The sequence below is a fragment of the Vespa velutina genome, chromosome 5, assembly GCF_912470025.1.
Source record: "Vespa velutina chromosome 5, iVesVel2.1, whole genome shotgun sequence".
Lineage (NCBI taxonomy): Eukaryota > Metazoa > Arthropoda > Insecta > Hymenoptera > Vespidae > Vespa > Vespa velutina.
The window spans coordinates 5,224,582-5,234,581 of record NC_062192.1 but is presented as its reverse complement, the minus strand read 5'-3'; the positions used below and the strand labels follow the sequence as shown (position 1 = coordinate 5,234,581).

At 29.3% G+C, this 10,000-nt stretch overlaps 1 protein-coding gene across 10 annotated transcripts in view; it reads right to left on the bottom strand.

Moving 5' to 3' along the window:
* Positions 1–10,000, bottom strand: part of LOC124949508 (AF4/FMR2 family member lilli-like) — a 134,053-nt gene that overhangs the window by 110,154 nt on the left and 13,899 nt on the right. For 2 of the 10 annotated variants that reach the window (XM_047494667.1, XM_047494670.1), the window contains exon 2: positions 6,298–6,349. The exons of 7 other annotated variants lie outside the window; for them this stretch is intronic. The gene's annotated coding sequence lies outside the window, so the exon portion shown is untranslated. Of the gene's footprint in view, positions 163–6,297; positions 6,350–10,000 lie in introns of those variants that run through there. One more of the 10 variants, XM_047494669.1, reaches the window with a different exon arrangement.

Sequence of the window (10,000 nt, the reverse complement as noted above, 5' to 3'; positions counted from 1 at the left end):
TGAAAGGAAGAAAGAAAGTAAGTAAGTAAGAAATGGAACGATCGCGTCTTCGCGATATTTATATGTCGATCTCTTTTACGCATATTTGCGTCTTTTGTCAATATAACCGTGTGTGTCCACGTGTATGTTGAAGAAAAGTAGCTTCTTTTTTCTTTTTTCAATCTATCAAAAGATAAATAAAGATAAACGTGATTAAATAAAAATGTTCTGATTTAATCGAATATCATCATCTATTTATTTTATAATAAATCTGTTATTTTTCTTTCTCTCTTTTTTTTTTCTTTCTTTTTCTTTTTTTTTTTTTTTTTCACCTTCACCGAAATTCAATAGAAATTGAAAATTAATAGTTTTGTAGTTGAATATTGATTTGGTCTATCCTTTACACACGCGAAACTAGTTCAAGACAATTGTCTTTTGTTTGCAAAAGTGACGAAGGAATTTTGAATTTCCAAGAAGGATACAGCAAGCAACACTCAGTTTTGAAATGCAAATGTCGATCCTAAGTTTGTGACTTTGGATCAGTTAGGTTTCACGAACGAGATTATTCTAAAATTTACGAAGGTTCGGTATCGTCGTTTTACTCCAACCGGTATCTCTCGTTTTAGATGTGAGAGAGAGAGAGAGAGAGAGAGAGAGAGAGAGAGAGAGAGAGAGAGAGAGAGAGAGACAGAGAAAGAGAGAGAGTGAGAGAGAAATAGATAGAGATAGAAGAAGACCGACGAAATTTATAGGACGAAGGTTGTAACCTACGTACGTGGCCGAATTGTGGTTCGTCGCTCGAGATTAAAACACGAGGAAAGTTCTCCCAATGTTGTCCTATCACTCACTAGTGGTGAGTACGAATGAGAACCTTTTTCATTCTCTTTCCTTTAAACGATTCAACGATGAATCTACTTTTGGTTCGCCACGAAGAATTTTCGTAAACGTGACGTGTTCGAATTTATCTTTACGAAAAAGATTAATGAACGAAATACGCTGTATATTTTATCTTGTTTCTCAGTTTTTTTTTTCTTTTTTTTTTTTTTTTTTTTAATTTCCTTTTCTCTCGTCGATAAGGATACGAACAAATTTATTCAACGACTATAACGACAATGTTGCATCTTTAATGAGGAAAGAAGGAAACGTTTTATTCTAATATTATTAAATCCGACGTTTAATGCTCTATAAACTCAAAGTAACTCACAACTGAATGAGGAAATCGATGTTAGAGAATTTATTTGATAGTTTGTTCTATTCGTTGATACCGATAGAAAATATTTAATTGAACATTTAGTTTCGTATAATATGCTTTTTAAATATGTTTTTTTTTTTCTTTCTTTTCTTTTCTTCTTTTTCTTTTTTCTTTTTTTTTTTTTTTTCCTCGTAAAATCCCATACGTTTATATTTTTATTCTGCGAAAATCGTGATTCAACTTTTCCAATGGGATACTAATTTTCCTGTCAATTTATATGAAAGAATGTATTGAACGACATTTAATGCGACATTTAATACAACATTTAATATGATGGCATAATCGGATGAAATAAATGAGAATTGAGATATACAGGGAGAACATTTATAGAATTAATCTTATTTTAGTGTACTTTTGTTCCCTTTTTTTTTTTTTTTCTTTTTTTCTCTTTTCTTTTTTTTTCCCCCCTCTTTACAAATACGTACTATAAAAAAATGTAAATGCAATTGAGATGAAATATATTGATCAATATATAATAGATACATATAATATTTTTATATCAATATAAAAATATATTTATTTCTCTGTCGTAAAATATTTCGTATTGATATTATATATGTTTGGTAATGATTATAAAAATGAAATCAGTATCATTCTCTAAATTATACCATAGCAAAATATTTTAAATCATATAGATATATTTGTACGAAATATCATTTCAATATTATTTTTCTAATAAAAATCATCGTTATTATGTTAACACATTAATAAGTAAATAATAATATTTAATAATAACTATTATTATTATATATTCAAATATTTTCCTTTTCTTCATTGATAAAAGATTCGATATAACCATTCCATAATTAAATCTTTTATTATTCCCATTCATTAATTTATTACTTTAAAAAAAAAAAAAATATACGAGTTATGAAATTGATTCCATAAATTTTAACCCTTACACTGTATCATAAAAATGTTTATAACAAATTAATTTATTTAAGAAAGAAAAAGCTTGGAACATACGATAATAAGTGTTCTCTTCTAAATCAAGCAATAATTTCCGAAATAAACTTAAAAATTTCTATCAAATAAAATACATAATATAAAATTATATTTATATCCATGCACACACACACACATATATATATATATATATATATTATCCGCAATATTGTCAAATATATTTTATTATGTAATACACTTCTAAACGAATGAAGAAGAAACTTGAGTATCGATTTTGAAACAATAAAACGATTCAATGTTATTCGTCAAAAAAAAAAATTCATCGATCAGAGATACGATTCCTTTCAACGTTTCCTTCGACACGAAAAGAAAGATAATTTTGAGAAGAACTCCTAAGCTTTTGGATGTTCATCCTTGTGGAAAAAGGATCTATGAAAATTCGAAGGCAATACGCCGCATATCTGACTCTGACATTGTTACTGCCAGTGAGTAAAAGACGACCGTACACGATAGGAAAAATGTGTGATTTAGGGAGATATTGCGACAGAGAAAGAGAAAGAGAAAAGGAGAGAGAGAGAGAGAGAAAGAGAGAGAGAGAGAGAAAGAGAGAAAAAGAAAAGCTGATAAACGAAGAAGCAGTCTAGTAGGTCGGTCAAACAGACAAAGGAAATGTGTCAGTGGAGAAGAGAAACCGAAGAAATAGACGAAATAAGAAGACGAAGAGAGAAAGAGAGAGAGAAAGAGAGACAGAAAGAAATAGCAAAACAAGAGAAAATATGTACATAAGAGAGAGAGAGAGAGAGAGAGAGAGAGAGAAAGATTCTATAATACAGGGAGCAATCGACGTAACCTACATTTCGACGAGCCAAGCTCGGTCGCGTCTGTAGATTTCATCCATCTACTCGTTTGCCCAACGAAATAATAAATTTCATGCGTTGCGAGGATCGTTGTTGAAAAAGGAAATTTTTTTTTGTTTATCTTTCTCTCTCTCTCTCTCTCCCTCTCTCTCCTACTCTCTCTTTGAAACTATAATATACATATACACACACATATATATATATATATATATATATTTTATACACTGTATATCACATAGCTTCGGGGAATTCTTTCAGCCATGGATACCGTAAATAAACACAATAAAAAAAAAAAAAAAAAAAAAAAAAACATTCATGTAAACGTTAGCCCTTATTTGACCCAATTTACATGTTACAACGAGTTTTTTTAATTGAAATAATTTACCAATCGAAGAATCAAAGTAATCGAATTAATAACATTTATTTATTTATTTATAAAACAAAGCTCAATAATCGTCATTGAACCAAACTTTATTAAATTTGGAAAGTCATTTGAGATCGATAAGTCCGTGTAAAAAATAACTTGTTCGAAACAACATCGAAATAAATATTTCGTTAGATTAATTGAACAAGGTTTCTCTCATGCCCGATGAGAAATGGTGAGAATTTTAAGAAGAAGAATAGTCGACGGTCAATGGTAAAATGTCTACTACGAATGTTTGTATTCAGACGCAAGGAGGTCATTTTGTATGCCTCTTGTGAACGTAAGCAGATACATACCGTGTTAAAGAAGAAACTCAATATAACTAGGAAACAAGGTCAAACAGGGAATATGTTTAAATGAACTTTTTTCTTTTTTTTTTGTTTTGTTTTATTGTTCTCATGTGCGAAATCCAACGCAGAAGCAATTCCCCGAAGCTACGGAACATATTCTGCAAACGTAGATAAAACTATATATACTATATATACTATATATTGTATATAAATAATAGCTATAATATATATATATATATATATTAAATTTTAATTGCCGTCAAATTTTCTTATTCTCATCGTCGAAATGTAGAAATAATAAAATGTTTAATGACACGTAAACAGGATTGATATATTCTGATGAAATCATTAAATGGTTCAGTTCAACGACGGAAGGAACTTTGAAAGAGAACAAATTGACGATAGTAATGCTGTGTAATCAAGAAGCAATTAAATTCCACATGCATCAGGAAATATTTTCGACAAGATTGACGTTCTCTTGTATAACCCCTCTTCTCCTCATTCTACACTCATCACTACCATCTCTCTCCCTCTCTCTTCCTCTCTCTTTGTTTCTGTTAAAAGGGCGATCGTTGCAATGACAAGCTATAGGGGAAATCGAAAGTACGGCTTACCACTATCTTGTTTACCGAGAAAACAAATCCAGTGGAAAAAAAAAGAAAACCCAGGTTAGATCGAGATTACAAGGTTAAACTTTAAACAACGATTTTTTACCCTTATTTCCATTATCCATCCCTCTCTCTCTTTCTCTCTCTCTCTCTCTCTCTCTCTCTCTCTCTCTCTCTCTCTTTCTCTCTCTTTGCTTCTATGTTACTCGATAACTAGGACGAAACAAAGTAGATTATTTCTTCCGATAACTATGTAAGAAGACATGTCGTTGAAAATGCAAGAATCTCAATAGAAATAGAATACATTTTTCTTTATATTAATAATAATGGAAAGCTTTTCCGATCGTTTTTCATCCTTTATAAAATTCTTATCAATCTTATTAAATATTCACGTTATCATCGATATGCTGTATTTAAATTGTATTTTATATAGAACGGTTTAACTCTTACTGAAGAAAAGGAAGAAATAGAAAAAAAAAAAAAAAAAGAAAAAGAAAATGTTAAAAGAATTATAAGCTAATATTACTTTATGAAAAATCTATGTATAAGGTTAATACACCCTGTCAAAAGTTCGTAACTACCTTTCATGAACTTATCGAGAATCGATGATGACCTAAGATCGAATACGTTCGAAGTATATACATGTGGACCAAGTAAAGAAGAATAAATGCAAATCTCGAGTTTCTTTACGTAACGTGATATGAATTTTATCGCTTCCCATATGGAAATATTAGAACAGTGACCGAAAAGAAGACAAAGAAGAAGAGAGAGTGGATACTCGAGAGATTGTATTTACAGATTTTGCGGTATTTCAAGGATATATGGATTTACCTTTTCAAAGTGTCTTCTCGTATTTGTAAATCGAAGATAGAAAAGAGAAAAATGAAAGGCAAAGATGAAAAAGTAAAATCTCAAAATCGATCGATCTTTCACTTTCTCTGTCTTTTTAGTTTTTTTTTTTTCTTTTCTTTTCTTTTCTTTTTTTCTTTTTTTTCTTATTTTTTTTTTTTCGCACATGAAATACAAAAATATTCATCCTATCCTATCTTGGAAAAATCCGTCCAACATGAAAAATTAAAGACATAATAATTTATGATTAAGAAAAAAAATAGAAAAATATAGCAAAGCAAAGTAAGTAAAAAAAAGAAAAAAAAAAAAAAAAGAGAGAGAGAGAGAAAAATAAATAAATAATGAGGAGAAACAATAAAAGATAAATAATAGAAAAAAGCTCATTGATATATATATATATATATATATATATATATATATATATATATATATATATATATATGTATATTCACATACATATGTAGATACATATGCACATATGTAGGTGAGTTTTAACTTCAATCAGAAATTAACGATCGAATTCCTTCATTAACGCGTATATACAAATTCTAACTAGTCGGCAGTGCTATCGTACATTGAATTTGTCGACGTAGCGCATCTAAATTGTCAACCCGTTGTCGTTCGCAACTTGTTTAGTAAATTAAACTTTAATACCTTGTCGTAAGCTCGTCAATAAAGGCTTACGAATAATCATTAGATCGGAGTTTCAACCTTTATTCTCTATATTATACTCAATCATTTTACTTTAGTAATAATAATAATAATAATAATAATAATAATAATAATAATAATAATAATAACAGTAACAATAACTACAATAAAATCATTAAATTTGGACATTAAATTTCTTTCAACGTGTACGATATTTAATTGATTGATAAATAATTGATGCAAAAAAAAAAAAAAAGAAAAAAGAAAAATAGAAGAAAAAAAAAGGAACAAAGAGATGCAATGGGTATTATCGAACAAGATAAAAAAAAAAAAAAAAAAAAAAAAAAAAAAGGATGTTACAACGACAAATCGTCGATGCAAATTGGAGGTCGAAAAAAAAAAAATGAGAGAAAAAGAAAAAGAAAAATCGTATAACGAGATTAACAAAGCGTAAAAACGAAATGATCGAGTAATTACTCACCTTTTTTGACGAAAAAAAGCGTACGAGCAGCGGCCTAACGAGTGATGAGAACCTAACGCGAATTTGGAAGCGACAATATTTATTTTTTTCCTCTCTCTCTCTCTCTCTCTCTCACTCTCTCTCTCCCTCTCTCTCTCTCTCTCTCTCTCTCTCTCTCTCTCTCTCTCTCTCTCTCTTTCTGCAATTTTAACGCTGCCGCGAACCACTCGAACAAAATAAAAAATAAAACGGAGTATAAAAAAAGAATATGCGTGAATACTTGGACGTGTATATATATATATGAAAGATAAGGAGAAAGAGATCCATCTAATAAAACAAACTCCTTAATTTTATTTGTTGATACAATTTGTACAGTTCTATTGCAAAAATTCAATTTCTTTCAATTTCTTCGATCATTATTGTTGTTATTCTCTCGTGATTTTACATCGATATATTAATTTTGATTAAATTTCAAAAACAATTTTTATTTCTCCCTCTCTTTCTCTCTATCTTTTGTAAAATTTTTCGACAAAACAAATATCATGTAATAACGAATTTCACAATTTTTACAATATTACAAAGCTCAGTGTCGAATGATATGTATAACGGAATGGGTCATCAAAGTTATCCTTAATAATTAACAAGTAAAACAATTAATTGCTTTTATATATAACTTATAATAAAAAAAAAAAAAAAAAAAAAAAAAGAAAGAAAAAAAACTTTTCAATGAATTTTAACAATTAATTAAATTGCAAATTGAAAAAAGAGATATCCTTAAAAATAATTACTTTTCATAGTAGTTCGATTCATTAACATCACCTTCTCGATTACTATACTATACATTTAAATATAAAATAATTCGAATTTATATTAAAAATTCTAAAAATCTCCCGATATTTTTCTATTAATATAAATATACATATTTAAACCTATATATGTATGTATCTATGTATGTATGTGCGTATATATGTATGTATGTTTGGATGTACGTTTAAGAAAGAATATGGAAGAAAGAGAAGAAAAATGTTAGAAGAAATATGGGTTATATACTTTTGCAACAGTACGAAAGGGGCTTTAAGAGGGTGAGTCGTCAGATGTTGAAGTTGGAAGAAGGAGAAGGAAGAAGGAAGAGGAAGAGAAAACTTAGGATAGGGAAAGTACGTTAAACAACAGTTGGTGTGAGAGATAGAGAGAGAAAGAGTAAGAGAAAGAGGCAGACAGTGAGGGAGAAAGAAAAAGATAGAGATAGAGATAGAGAGAGAGAGAGAGAGAGAGAGATAGAGAGATAGAGAGAGAAAGAGGCACATATATACAGAGGAAAAGGAAGAAGAAATAAAAGTAAAAATGGATGAACAGAAAGCACGCTGCAAAAGCTTTTTACAAGCTCCCTTTTACTATTTCCTTCCCCTCCGTCTCTCTCCCTCTCCCTCTCTTTCTCTATCTATCTATCTATCTATCTATCTATCTATCTATCTATCTATATATCTATATATCTATATTTCTGTCTTTATCTCTCGCTCATTCTATCTTTCTTTCTGGTTTCTCTCGAAGAAGAGAATCACCTTTCATGGACAACATTGTCCTTGCGCGAGAGATAGGTTAAATGTATTTCCGAGCACTTTCGATGGAAATTGGATGTCCGGTGAACCTAAAAAAAAAAAGGGTAGGACTAGAAAACGCAAGTCGAGAGATATATACACATTCTCTCTCTCTCTCTCTCTCTTTTTCTTCCGTCTCTCTTCTTTTCTTAGAATATTTGTTTTCATTCTCATTCTGTCTTCGACGATACAAACACAGTGAAGAAGTCATCGAGATTGTCCATTTTTACGAGAAACCTATGCGCGAGATAGTTTCAAAAGAATTCGATTATTGGTGGAAATTGGTTTTCTTGCCTTTTTCTTTTCTTCTTACTTTTTTTTTCTTTTTTTTTTTTTTTTTTTTTTTTTTTTTTTAATTCATTTCTCCTTACACCGCCTTCTACATCATGAGATTGCCACGAAAGAGGTGAAAAAAAAAAAAAAAAAAAAACTAACAGATGAGATTCTCGCGAAAGGATCATCAATCGTTCTTTGCTTCTTTTTCTTCCTTTTTTTTTTATCTTGTTTTTTCTTTTTTCACTTTTTCGTTTTTTTTTTTTATTTATTTATTATATCATAAGACGGACACTTTACGAAATGAAAATTGTAATCGTACAAATGAACCAAGAAGAAATAAAAAGATTAAACGTGTTGTGTTCGCATCAATAAGACACGATTGGCTTATCGCGGCTTTCGACTGGCTTATCGACTTTCGACGAGGTCAACAGAGGTCCTTTCAAATACCAATCCGAACAACGTACGCTTTAGTATGTTAACCCCCTTTACGAAACGTCGTCGTAGAAATCGATAGGAGAATTGCGTAAAATCTTTTATACATATATATATATATATGTATATATATATATATATATATATATATTTCTTTGAAAGCTGTGAAGAATAAGAACATAAAGAAATGGGAGAAAAAATGAAATGATAAGTAAGAGTTTTATATCCGTGCGTGTTTTCAAATACAAGGACTTTCCTTTCGTGAGATACGTGACTTATTTTTCCTTGATTTCATCTACGTGTACATATAAATCTATGTACGTACCTATGTATTATGTTACACTAATAATAAATATATCCATAAATATTCGTAGAAAATTAATATTTGAATTTTGTATCAAACGCTATTTGAAATGTTTTTACATTATTTGTATCTACATTAAATACAATATTTATATTATTATAATTTTATGATACTTTATTTCTAAAAAAAAAAAAAAATCAAAATTAATCAATCAATGATTTGAACGAATAATTATACATACATATATACATATATATGTAGAGTAACTGTATATGTGTGTGTGTGTGTGTTTGTATATGTGTAGTAATTCAATATATATAATACGTGGATGCAAACATGCAAAATCGAGTATACAAAATACGTCAAACTATTAAATGTACGTGTTACTTAAACTAAATGATGCTTTCATATAAAGACAGAGAGAGAGAGAGAGAGAGAGAGAGAGAGAGAGAGTAAGATAAATTGCGGAAACGAAGTTGGAAGGAATGCAAGGGTGTGAAGGAATGTACTTTAAGGAATAAATTTCTAAATTTGCCAGTGGCATGGTTTAAATTTGAAACTCTGTTTAACTTCAACTTTCCTAACGGACGCTCGACTATTAGATTTCAATTTATGGCACGCGTGACATTAAAGAAGTTATTCCTTCGTTAAATTCGGAACAACCGATAATGCGTATATACGTCTGGACTTTCGTGAACATGTATTTCTAAAGGAAAGAGAGAGAGAGAGAGAGAGAGAGAGAGAGAGAGAGAGAGAAAGTTAGGACGAAGTGAATCTAATAATTCATAGGATCGCATAGAAATGTAGATATTATCCTGCTCCTAAATCCTGAATATGTTCGTACTTGTATACATATGTATAGAATTATTAAATAACGTACGCGTATGCTACGTTGATTTATAATGCAACGGTAACAAATAAAACATGAGAAATTAATTTTAATATATATATATATATATATATATATATATATATATATATATATATATATATATATAAAAGAAGAATATATTATATTTCGTTATACGTAAAAATTTATGTGATGTGAAAAATGAGAAATACGTATATTCTTATTTTTAGTTTTATAAAATCAATGTTTTCTAGACGCAGATAT